The sequence below is a fragment of the Lutra lutra genome, chromosome X, assembly GCF_902655055.1.
Source record: "Lutra lutra chromosome X, mLutLut1.2, whole genome shotgun sequence".
Lineage (NCBI taxonomy): Eukaryota > Metazoa > Chordata > Mammalia > Carnivora > Mustelidae > Lutra > Lutra lutra.
The window spans coordinates 8007741-8019973 of record NC_062296.1 but is presented as its reverse complement, the minus strand read 5'-3'; the positions used below and the strand labels follow the sequence as shown (position 1 = coordinate 8019973).

Sequence of the window (12233 nt, the reverse complement as noted above, 5' to 3'; positions counted from 1 at the left end):
AAGCCTGAATGGAAGCTTGCTGGTTTCCTGCCAAAGGTGAATACGTCTGAGGATCCCCGTTCACCTCCAGGCAGGCCACTGCAATTGGAGGCTCCTCTACCTCCACAGTCCCACTGATGCCTTCTCGGTCAAAGGACCAACGGACAGGACTGACAGACAACAGACGTGACAGAATTTCTCACTACATACACATAACGATGCATAGATGCACACACACATATGCACGTATACAGACTCATATACACAATAATCACAAGTGATAAGCCACACTCTCCCGTATCAATACGTAATTTCTGTCGATCAAATCTTAATTTCTTTGTGGGTTATATACTATTTCTTACATAATAACGTCAAAATTCCAATTCAATTTAACTCAACAAATTTCATTCAACACATATTAACTGTGGACTTACCGTATGCCAAACATGTGTGTGAAGTCTGTGTTTCATAGTCTTTTCCTTGTTGAAGTCAATGACAGGCTGAATCAGGAAAATAGAACTTCATCCAATGTCAGTGTGAAATTTAGTCGCTCGGCTATAAGATCACACGGTAACAGGATGGTTCTCATTCCTATGAAAGATTATTTCAATAGTTATTCTTGTTTCTCCCTTATGAAAATGACAAGGCATTTAAAAATATTGTTTGAAAGGATCATTTGCATAAAAACATACACACCTCAGATGTCCATCTGAGTTCTCTTCACTCTAAGGTTAAGGTGGACTTGGAAGCCCTTTCTATATTCTGCCAAAGTCCAAGATTTTCCCAATAATGCGATGATTTTCAGGCATCTCAGGCTCCCATGGTACACAGTCTCCCAGCCCCTGCTGTATTTGACCAGTTGATAGGCTGTCTCACTCTCTTAGGGAGACCATCACTGCTCCCATAAAACAACACACATGGAGAGCTTGGTCTTTTCTTTCAAAAAGAGAAAAAAGACCTAATCCCACAAAGCTTCCTGTAGCACCTCTCTTCCAAATGAAGGACATGGAAAGAGGGAGTGAGGAGCACTGTGGGTGAGAACGTTGCTCAGGAGTGGGAAAGAAGCCTGCCCCTTGCAAAGCCAGAGGAAAGGCTGGGCTTCCTTGATATCCTTTAAACACTGCTTAGTTTCAAAGATCATTTTCTTTTCTTAACGATTTTTTTAAAGATTTTATTTGACAGAGAGAGAGAGAGAGATCACAAGTAGGCAGAGAGGCAGGCAGGGTGCGGGGGGAGCAGACTCCTCACTGAGCAGAGAACCTGATGTGGGGCTCAATCCAAGGACCCTGAGATCATGACCTGAGCTGAAGGCAGAGGCTTTAACCCACTGAGCCACCCAGGTGCCCCTCAAAGATCATTTTCATGTCACTTTTAACACGTAGCATCATTCTCTTCTTACGTAGGTCTCTTCCCCATGACAGTGACTGAGACCCTGAATTTGCTGAGTCCAGATGGCTTGGCTTCCAATTCATTTGTGGGTAAATCATTCCGTTTTCTCATGTATTTGGAGCTCTATCATGAATCCACATCCACTGAAAACCTCAAAGGGCCACAAAGCCCTAACTGGACTACTTTGTCAGGAGGCTGGACCTGACCTTGAACTGCAACCAGACACCTAGCACTGTCCTCCAGCTCTCTCAACTCATCTGAAAGCACCCAAGGGGACTCAAAGCATTCTTCCCCAACCTCTGAGGGCCTGTTTGCTTTGATGACTTCACTGAGGATCTCCAAGGCTGGACATCTCAGATATTCCATCAGCTCAGAGCAATTCTCAGACTATGTGTCAGAGTCACTGTGTTCAAAGACAGACAACCTAGTCAGCCAATAATAGCCCCCCAAACTAATCTCAACCTTAGATACTGGTTTCTCCTAGAGGTGGGGAAAATGGTTCTCCCAAACCTCTGCCCCTGGGTACACGCTTTAGACCCTGTATCCACAAATGCAACCAGCTTATGAAGTACACCGAAACGGATAAGGCACAAATAGAAAATGACTTGGTTTTTTTCCCCCCAAGCATCATTCCCTACAGTCTTCTGAAGAATCTCCCTGCTCCAAAACTGGAAGTGCAGACTTCCTAGTTTTGGTCAAACTTTCCATGACTTACCTTCAGGGACTCCGAAGTCCAGCCCAGTCCACATCAAAACTTCAAGCTCACACCCAGTGTAAAGCTTCTCTCCACCTGTCCCTCACACCTCCCTCCAAGTTCAGGCCTGACCTCTGGCTTGGGTTCCGTAGCCAGAATAAGTGGCTAGTGTGTTTTGCTTTCCCTCTATTCTTTTCCATTTTTTAAAAAAAGATTTTATTTATTTATTTGACAGAGAGAGAGTACAAGCAGGGAGAATGGCAGGCAGAGGGAGAGGGAGAAGCAGGCTCCCCACTGAGCAAGGAGCCCAATGCGGGACTGGATCCCAGGACCCTGGGATCACGACCTGGGCCAGAGGCAGATGCTTAATGGACTGAGCCATCCAGGTGCCCCACTTGTCTGAATATTTTATTTTTTTTTATTTATTTTTTTTATTTTTTTTTTTAAGATTTTATTTATTTCTTTGACAGAGACAGATCAGAAGTAGGCAGAGAGGAAGGCAGAGAGAGGAGGAAGCAGGCTCCCTGCTGAGCAGAGATCCCGATGTGGGACTCGATCCCAGGACCCTGAGATCATGACCTGAGCTGAAGGCAGAGGCTTTAACCCACTGAGCCACCCAGGCGCCCTGTCTGAATATTTTAAAGGAGAGAGCGAGCTGTGTGTGAACACGACTTCGTCACTTTTGTCTTGACCTCAAAGGGACTACCTAACTGAATCTTTTGACAGTATGCCATATAGACATGGAGGATGACCAGTAAAGCTCAATGACTAATCAGATTAGCTAACCAAAGTTAAGGTGATGATTACAGAAATTAAATCCCGAAACTAACTATAGCCCCAGTGATTCACTTTCAGTTCTGCTGGCCAACAGCAGGATGCCAAGATAAAGACTATAGACTCTGGAGCCTGATGACCTAGTTTGGAATCCTGGCATTGCCTGTTCACCTGTGTTACCTTGGAAAAGTTATTTCACCTCTGGGCCTCAGTTTCCTCATCTGTAAAACTGGGACAATAGGGCACCTGGGTGGCTCAGTTGTTAAGCGTCTGCCTTCGGCCCAGGTCATAATCCCAAGATCCTGGGATCAAGCCCCGAGTTGGGCTCCCTGCTCTGTGGGAAGCTGCTTCTCCCTCTCCCACTCCCCCTGCTTGTGTTCCCTCTCTCGCTGTCTCTGTGTCAAATAAATAAATAAAATCTTAAAAAAACAAACAAACCTGGGATAATAATTGTACTTACATTTTGATTTTTGCAAGGATTAAAAGATTTAATGTACATATGAAATAATTAAAACAGGGTGCCTGGATGGCTCAGTGGGTTAAGCCTCTGCCTTCGGCTCAGGTCGTGGTCTCAGGGTCCTGGGATTGAGCCCATCAGGCTCTCTGCTCGGCAGGGAGCCTGCTTCCCCCTCTCTCTCTGCCTGCCTCTCTGCCCCCTTGTGATCTCTCTCTCTCTGTCAAGTAAATAAGTAAAATATTAAAAAAAAAAAAGAAAGAAAGAAAGAAGTAATTAAAACAGTGCCTAGGGGTACCTGGGTGACTCAGCTGGATAAGCGACTGCCTTTGGCTCAGGTCATGATCCCAGGGTCCTGGGACCCAGACCCGCATCGGGCTTCTTGCTCACGGGGAGCCTGCTTCTCCCTCTTCTCCGTGCTCATACTCTTTCTCGCCACCTCTCTCAAATAAATAAATAAAATTTTTTAAAAATTAAAAAAAAAACCCATGCCTGGCAAATAATACTTTTATTCAGGAGGAAGTTCCCCATTAGAGTGAAGCCCTGGAAACTTGACATGACATCATTGCCAAGTATTTTACCACTGTCTCTATCACATATACTAGAATATTTCAAGTGTCTCAATCACTTAACAGCTGTGTGATTCTGGATAAAGTACATCATCATCAGTTCCACGGTTTGTAGAACTGTAATAATAACAGTACTTGCACTGCAGGGCGGTTATGATTTAGTAAGATAGTGAACATATGAACATTTTACAAATCTTAGATATGATTGACGTTAGCTGCCATTTTTGAGAATCCAAAAAAATTGAGAGGCTATGTTAAGATTCAAAAAATACAGGGTGTAAGTTGTGATTTGAAGGACTGAAGTCTAAATAATGAAGTCATAATAACGAGGATCATTAAACACTGAAACAGAATCTTCTTCAAATTGGTAAGCTGATTTTCTTAGGACTGACCTATAATTGTTAAAGGTCTTTTACAGGACAACAGGTTTGACAGCTTTAAGATTTTACGAAAGCACTTTCTGCAATGCTTAATTTCTTAGAACTCAAAGTTCAATCACATGATCAGTTAAGTCAGTTGTTATAAAAAATCTTGGGGCGCCTGGGTGGCTCAGTGGGTTAAAGCCTCTGCCTTTGGCTCAGGTCATGATCCCAGGGTCCTGGGATCGAGCCCCATATCAGGCTCTCTGCTCCACGGGGAGCCTGCTTCCTCTTCTCTCTCTGCGCCTGCCTCTCTGCCTATTTGTGATCTCTGTTAAGTAAATAAATAAAATCTTTTAAAAAAATCTTTAGTAATTTCTGTACCCTAACTCTGGGTACCTTGCTTTGTACCCTGGACCTTGAAAACTCATTAGGGAGGTATTTTTTTAAAGCTTTGATACTTGGGATATATTCTTTCTAAGATAATGTAGAGCTAAGATTTGTAATTTCAATATTATGAGACTTTAGGGATTTTCAGCAAACATTTTATAAGGGCTCTACTCTGGACCACCTGATGTGACCATTCAGATCAAATCCTGGGAGATCTTACCCATTAGATGCTGCATATTTTGAGTCTGTTTTGCAGCTAGGCAATTTTTTGCATAGATTCTTTGGTTATAATGGGAAAGTAAAGAACCTCAATGCAGATGGCTTTCAATTATCCACGATAATAGAGGTAGTCAAGGGTGAATGAGGCAATGTTGGAACGTACCCACACACCCCCCCCACTGACTAAGGGGAAAGAAAAAGCTCATCCATGTTTAAAAGCATCTTATTGCTGGTATTCTTCCAGATCCTTGTGCCCCTACTCAACCATCTTATTATTATTCTCTCCCTTGATCTTTTCAGGAATCCAAGCCCTTGGCTTCAAACTGTATCCCCCTTAACCCATCTTAAGAATTCCTCAATTTGCCAAACAGCAAATAATTCCTTCACTCTACAGAACTCATTCAGGCTTTTGCACTCTCAACTTGGCTACTTCCTGAAGCTAGAGCTGCAGATAGGAGATGCTATTGATACTTGTTCCAGCTCGACAGAAGGGAGAAAGCCTGGGCCAGGTAAAATAGAATTGTACATATTACGAGAAGCAACTTACGTCACCTTAGTTACTTCTTTATAAAAGTTAGTAAAATTTCTTTTCTCTTCACTATTTCCAATACTTAGAGCTACCTGAATTTGTTGTCCATTATTTGGAGAAACACATGCACACACACACAAACACACACACACACACACACACACACACACACACAACCCTGACATATATGGAAGGTCTATCAATGGTCAGCAAAATAGTTAATAGAGTACACGAGATATAAGTTTCTACAGTTAACTTACTGAGTATGAACTATTAAAAGAGCATAGACAACTAAGTATATAACTATTATATATGTATTTACATGTACATAAATAAAACTTTTAGACAAAAGGATAAAACCCCCAGCTTAACAAACATGGTTCTTACGTGCAAATACCTCCTATATTATTATTTCCCATTAGTAGCTCACCAAAATACTTACTTGTCGTCAGAAATCCAAATTGCTCATCTTTTGTTAGTCTCCTGATGGAGAGCAGGTGAAGTACATCTGTGTGGGTGTGTCTTACTTCAAGCATAACTTCTCCTTGAAATAAATTCAAAGCAGGCCATTAACTGTCTTTTTTACTATCTTCAATTAAAATGTTCTTTGGTTATACTGACGTAAGATAATGTGCACTTTTTGTATATCCATAAAAAGATTTGTCAAGTCAAACGTACAAGTCACTTAAAGAACTGGTTCTCTGAATCTCCCTATTGTGTAAGTCACTTCTTGTCAATTACAAAAGCATGTGACCTCTTCCTCAGCTCTATCAAACCTACCTCCTCCATTACTGAACAATCACTTATTTGAAAAATATCAGCTAGTAAATTTTTTAAATACAGCACGATTTTTTAAGCTCCCAAGGAAAGGGGCAAATATAAGCAGGGATTTCTTAGTGAATATTGAAAGCTCTAGAAAATTCAGCTCCTTAAACCTGGCTATATTTGTTGCAAAGACATCCATTCAGCTGGCCTTGGTGTAATGAGTATGGTGATGTAAATTTAGCTCAATTCGAGTAAATTAAACTATCTGCTAAAATACAGTAACCAGAGGCGCCTGGGTGGCTCAGTAGGTTAAGCATACCACTCTTGGTTTCGGCTCAGGTGCTGATCTCAGGGTCATGAAACCGAGCCCCATGTCAGGCTCTGGAATGGGTCTGGAGTCTGCTTAGGATTCTCTCTCTCCCTCCCCACTCCCCCACTTGCAAGCATGCACAGGCTCTCTCTCTCAGTTTTTTTTTTTTTTAAAGAAATCTTTAGAAAAAAATACAGTGACCACTTGTAATGCATTTCTTTCAGTGTTTGGACCAAGTTATTCTCCTAAATCGTCAGACAAAATGTGAGCATCTATTATTCAGCCTCAATTATTCCCACGTCTGGAGTAACATTCAAGTGGCCCTTCCAGCCATTAAAAACACGAGCTGCAGAATTACTTTCAAATCAGCACTATTGACTTTTGTATAAAAGGTTTGAAAATACAATGGATGAACAAGCAAATGGCAAAGTTATGCTCTGGATCCTGAACTGCCTGCCCCGTGGGTGTGCTTCCTGTTTCAAAAGCTCTCCTCCCAGAAATTGTGAAATCTTTGCACAAGGTCACCTGTTGTCTGCTTCGCTATGAGAATGCTAGTTACAAATTCTAAGGTTAATATGTGGGAATGAATAAGATATGAGCTGATTTTATTTGTCCAACTTAGGCTGTTGCTATGAACTAAAGTGTGCTTAATAGCCACTGGAGATAAGAGTTTGTTTAAATGAGATAAATGATTGAAGAGGAGCTCTGGGCTGTGCAAATGAAACTACTACCTCAGATGGAAAGAGAAAAGTCACCTCATATGTCCAGGAAAAGTATATCTGGTGGACAATTTTACCTTCTTTTCCTTTTAGTTGCGAAAATTCATTTTGAAGACACTTAAGCCAGTAGTTTCTTAACTGTCCCAAAAGCCCTCATTGGCAACCCTACAGGAGGGGCCCTGGAGAGTGGGGACAGGCTCTTCCTTGGACCCCAAAATAGCTTTTTTTTTTTAAAAAAAAAAACCTTTTCTACATAGCGATCTCCTTTCAAAAACTTTTTTTTTTTTTTTAAGATTTTGAGAGAGAGAGAGAGAAAGCATGAGCAGGGGTCGGGGGGCAGAGGAGGAGGGAGAAGCAGACTCCCTGCTGAACAAGGAGTTTGACCCAGGGCTCAATCCCAGAACCCCAGGATCAAGACCTGAGCCGAAGGCAGGTGGGTGCTTAACCAACTTAGCTACCCAGATGCTCTTACACAGTGACCTTCTATACAATCTTTCGATGAAGTCCTTTATGCAACAACATAGAAACCATCTTATTGAATAACTTCCCTTCCTAGAACCTAGGATTTTAATTTACACAAAGTTCTCTTAGTTGAGAATCATTTGTTCTCATTGTGGGCTGTGTGTAATTAATGAGCATAATTAGGATGCCCGCTCTACAAAGAAGCTATTGCTTTTCTGCTAAGATGAGACTTGAGTTCAGACTGAAGTTATTGCTTTTGGCATTGTGCATAATCTGTCTGAAAAGCCTCTTCTTTCTTCTTTAAATTCTGGGAAGGCATTTCTAAATGACTATATTGCCTCAAAAGAAATTATAGATAGAAAATATACCTGGGTTTCCTGTACCAATAAAACTACCAGACAGTTGAAGGTGTGTGTCTTGAATACATCTACTTAATTCCAACGCTGGCAAGTTCGACCATGTACAAGGCTTGTTGATAATCTACATGATAAGCTATTTAACTTGCCATGACCTTAGTTTGCTAAAACTCAAAGTCCTTCGCTCTTAGTCTATGAAAACTGTTTAAAAATTAACACATTGGAATGTATTTAGTGCTAGAAACTGTATCAATCCCTGGATCCAAATGTGCTCCTTCTTCATTCAAGGACAAGGTAAGTTAGAGTGGACCTTGTCTGGTTCCTGGGCACTGGGTTGGCCAAGTCTTATCAAAACATTGCTCATATGATTTCACAGGGTTGACTCTAGGTAGAAGGATTCGAAATGGAGTCAACCCTGTAGGAAATGTTTTAACCAATCAATTTGCGAGCATATTGTTTTGGTAGAGAACCGGAATCACTGTTAAGAGAAGTCAAGGTAGAAGAGAAGAAAATGGTGCAAACGATAAACCTGAAAGACAACAAAAACAGGAGACCAGCAGACTAAGGAACCTGGCAGGGGAGGTTAGAACGGAGGGTAAAGTGTGAGTCCTAGGTACACTTCAGCTGTAACACCAACTTTGTGAAGGAGGAAGCTGCATGGCCTTTTTCAAAATCATGGCTCAAAGCTGCTACTGATGGTGTGGCTTTGGTTTATACCAGTAATTCTTCCGTGCACTGGCTTTCACCCCTTCAAAATATGGAGGTCAATGCCTACCTTACTGACAGTGTTGTAAGGAGTCAATGTGTAAAGCAAGCACCATGGTGTAGGCGCGTAAGAGACACTCAGTTAACAGCCACTGCTATGTTTGAAGCCACTTTGTACTAAAGGAGTCATAGATATAAGGAGACACATAAAAAAGCAACAAGAAAAGTGGAGTCCAGTCCTTAAGGAAGTGGAATAAGGAGGTGCCTGGGAGGCTCAGTCGTGAAGCGTCTGCCTTCTGCTCAGGTCATGATCCCAGCGTCCTGGGAAATCAAGCCCCACATCAGGATCATTGCTCGGCAGGAGCCTGCTTCTTCCTTTCCTGCCCACCCCCACTTGTGTTTCCTCTCTCTCTGTCTGTCAAATAAATAAATACTCTTAAAAAAAAGTGCAATAAGGTTTACTGGTAATACCCGAGAACGCTGCCTTGGTCAGCGCTTCCTCGATCCCAAGCATTGTGCTAATGAGGCACTGTGCACATGATCTCACGGGACCCTCACAATATCTGATAAGACTGGTGGCTAACCCACCTCATTTTATAATAAAGAAACCCAGCCTCAGAGAGGCCAAAATTGCCCAGCACCCACAGTAAGTGACAGGAGTTGGAATTTAATTCCAAGTACATGTGATCCCAGAACCTATGCTCATTTTATCAGAGAACACTGCTTCTTTGTGACCTGCGCACCTAAAAACACAAGATTTGTCTTGCCTTAGAGGTTGCAGACATGCTGTTTGCTCTGTCTTGCATACTCTGCCTGGTATCGGCTCCTTGCATGCCCAGTATTGGCTGAAATGTCATCGCTGCTCGGCCCTACCACCTGCCCAAACTGTGTCTCCATAGCTAGTATTTCATAACATGCCGTTCTTTCTTTACATTGCTATTTAATAAGAGATAACCACATCTCTAACTGCGCACCATTTAATTATCTGTCTGTCCCCAACATACGGGAAACCCCATAGGAGCAGGGACCAGATCTGTTTCCTTGACCACGTTTTGTCCAGCACCCAGCACAGTGGCTGGCCCACAATAAAAGCAGGTTCCCAGGCCTCAGATGTCAAATATCCGTTGCGTGATTACTGGTGGCTAAAGTTAACAGGCAATCCCAGAACAGCTACCTCCTGGAGGAGGCTTACAGATAATAGTGGTGTTTGCAGATCATCCGTGTAAGACTGCCTTTTGTCTGTTACTTCATTTCAAACTCTAAACAAACACCGCAGGGAGGGGCTATTATTCTCACCACTTTACAGATACAGCAAGTGGGGCAAGTGGGATTACGTAACTGTCTACATTACATAACTTAGTAAGTGACCTCCCCACTCACAAACAGAAGAAGAAACTGTGAAATGCAGAGTCAAGTACCAACATCAGACTGGGGCTTGTATGTAGAAATCTAGAAATTGTTCCTGAAGGATATACATCAGTTTCTAGATAGGACAATTCAATATTATAGAGATGCTAGTTTTTCTAGTTCATTTCTAATTAAGGTAATTGCATTAAAATCCAAATATTATTCCTCCTCTCTCTCTGCTTGCCTCTCTGCCTGCTTGTGATCTGTCAAATAAATAAATAAAATCTTTAAAAAAAAAAAAGGGGGGGGCACCTGGGTGGCTCAGTGGGTTGAGCCGCTACCTTCGGCTCAGGTCATGATCTCAGAGTCCTGGGATCGAGCCCCGCATCAGGCTCTCTGCTCAGCAGGGAGCCTGCTTCCTCCTCTCTCTCTCTCTCTGCCTGCTTGTGATCTCTCTGTCAAATAAATAAATAAAATCTTTAAAAAAAAAAATCCAAATATTACTTTCAGATTTTCTTTTTAACAAAGTGATGCTCTAGTTCAGGAGAAATGTAAAAAAAAAGAAAAAAAGGAAGCAAAAATGAAAGCATATTTGCCATATCAGCTATTAAGTGAGTGCTGGAAAGCTAAAATAATTCAAATACTGTGGCAGTGGCTTAAGGAGAGACCAAAAGAACAGTTGAGCAAAACAGCTGAAATTTGGTTGGTTAAGTTGAGTATACCGGGGGACAGAGAGTTAGATTTTCACTGTATTCCAACCAATTTCAAGTGGGTTGAAGAAAGAAAATTTTAAAACATGGAATTTAAAAAGACGTAGGAGACAATATTGATAACTATTTTAAAGATTTGACAGCAGAGGCTTACTAAGCCTGAACATATTTTATTAAAAAATCATTATACTTCACTAAATAAAAATTTAAATCTTCCATAAATAAAGAAGCCTTGCACTGAGAGGCTAATATTTTTTGGAGAAAAACACGAGAACAAGCTTTATGTATGTAAAAACAATATTTAAATGGGAGAGATTATTAATATGCCCTCATGTGAAGACATAGTTTTCTTTTAATTAAAATAATTTAAAGACTATGAACAAGAATGACGAATAACAGACCAGGAAAATAGCTTACAGTATGCCAGATAGAGGGGTAAATCTAAAGACTAATTAATGATTAAGTGCTGAATTACTAACAACCTGTTTCAGGAAACAATTCTGAGGTGGGAGTTTTATGTCATTAGTGTATCAGGACCAAACCCCGTAGTGTGTGAAGAGAGTGTGCACAGAGGAGTCTACTACTTCCCTCTCCTCCCGGGAGAGCTCAAAGCTGGACTAGCCCTTTGAAGGTGACCATCTTTAAGGTGGGGAGCCAAGCCTTTACCCCTGCATTGAATAGCCACTGGAAGACAGCCAGCCCCACGGAGGAGGAATGATCTTGGCAAGGCATTGGGACATCAACATTTTTACCATCTGAGAGAAAGAGTGCCTCAGTCCTGAAAGGGGGATCTAGGGGGCACACCATGACATATGCTACATATCCCGGCGGGAAAATGGATGAATGCTAGGAATTAAAACTAATCTGCCTTAATTAAATTCAAAAAAATGAAAAAATAAATGGCACTATCACCATTACTTAAAGACATACAAATCAAGGCAGCAAGATACCTTTTTAAACTTATTTAACCAACTAAGTAGCAATTATTTTCAAATAATATACTCAGCCATGGAGGATACACTGATCTGGACAGAACCATACTCTTTAAAGTAGGTATAAATGAGAACAACTGGAAAGCATTTGGATGTATGTGCTGTAAGAGGCAGGCTCATACATTATAACTCATTTTAGTAGCAAATCGAAAGAAAAATGGAGGGGAAGCTATGGCATTTTCCTGCTAGAACCCCTGCAGTGCTATGCCGTTGTACCTAGAGCAATGCCCGATCTCCTTATCATGATCCACGAGGCCCTCAGGGCTCCAGTTCACCAGTCTCCTGCTGTTTTTCAGATTTCCAAGTTCCAGCCCACCTCAGCCTCTTGACCCTGATGTCCCTCTTTGCTCAGAACACAGTCTCCAGAGCACGTCGTCGCTGGCTCCTCGTCACTCAGGTCTCAATTTGGATAGTGCCGTCTCAAAGAGGCCAGTCTTGACCACCCTGTCTGTAAGGTGGTGCTCCCTTCCCCAATCCTGCCTACTGTTTCACTTCTTCACACTGTTTACCG

At 41.8% G+C, this 12233-nt stretch overlaps 1 long non-coding RNA gene across 1 annotated transcript in view; it reads right to left on the bottom strand.

The window, feature by feature from the left end:
• Positions 1-419: 419 nt before the first annotated feature.
• LOC125092384 (uncharacterized) overlaps positions 420-12233 on the bottom strand; it is a 35774-nt gene continuing 23960 nt past the window's right edge. Inside the window, exons 3-4 of the long non-coding RNA XR_007124890.1 lie at positions 5799-5900; positions 420-570 (exon numbers count right to left, since the gene is read on the bottom strand). This is a non-coding gene — a long non-coding RNA (uncharacterized LOC125092384). The remainder of the gene's footprint in view (positions 571-5798; positions 5901-12233) is intronic.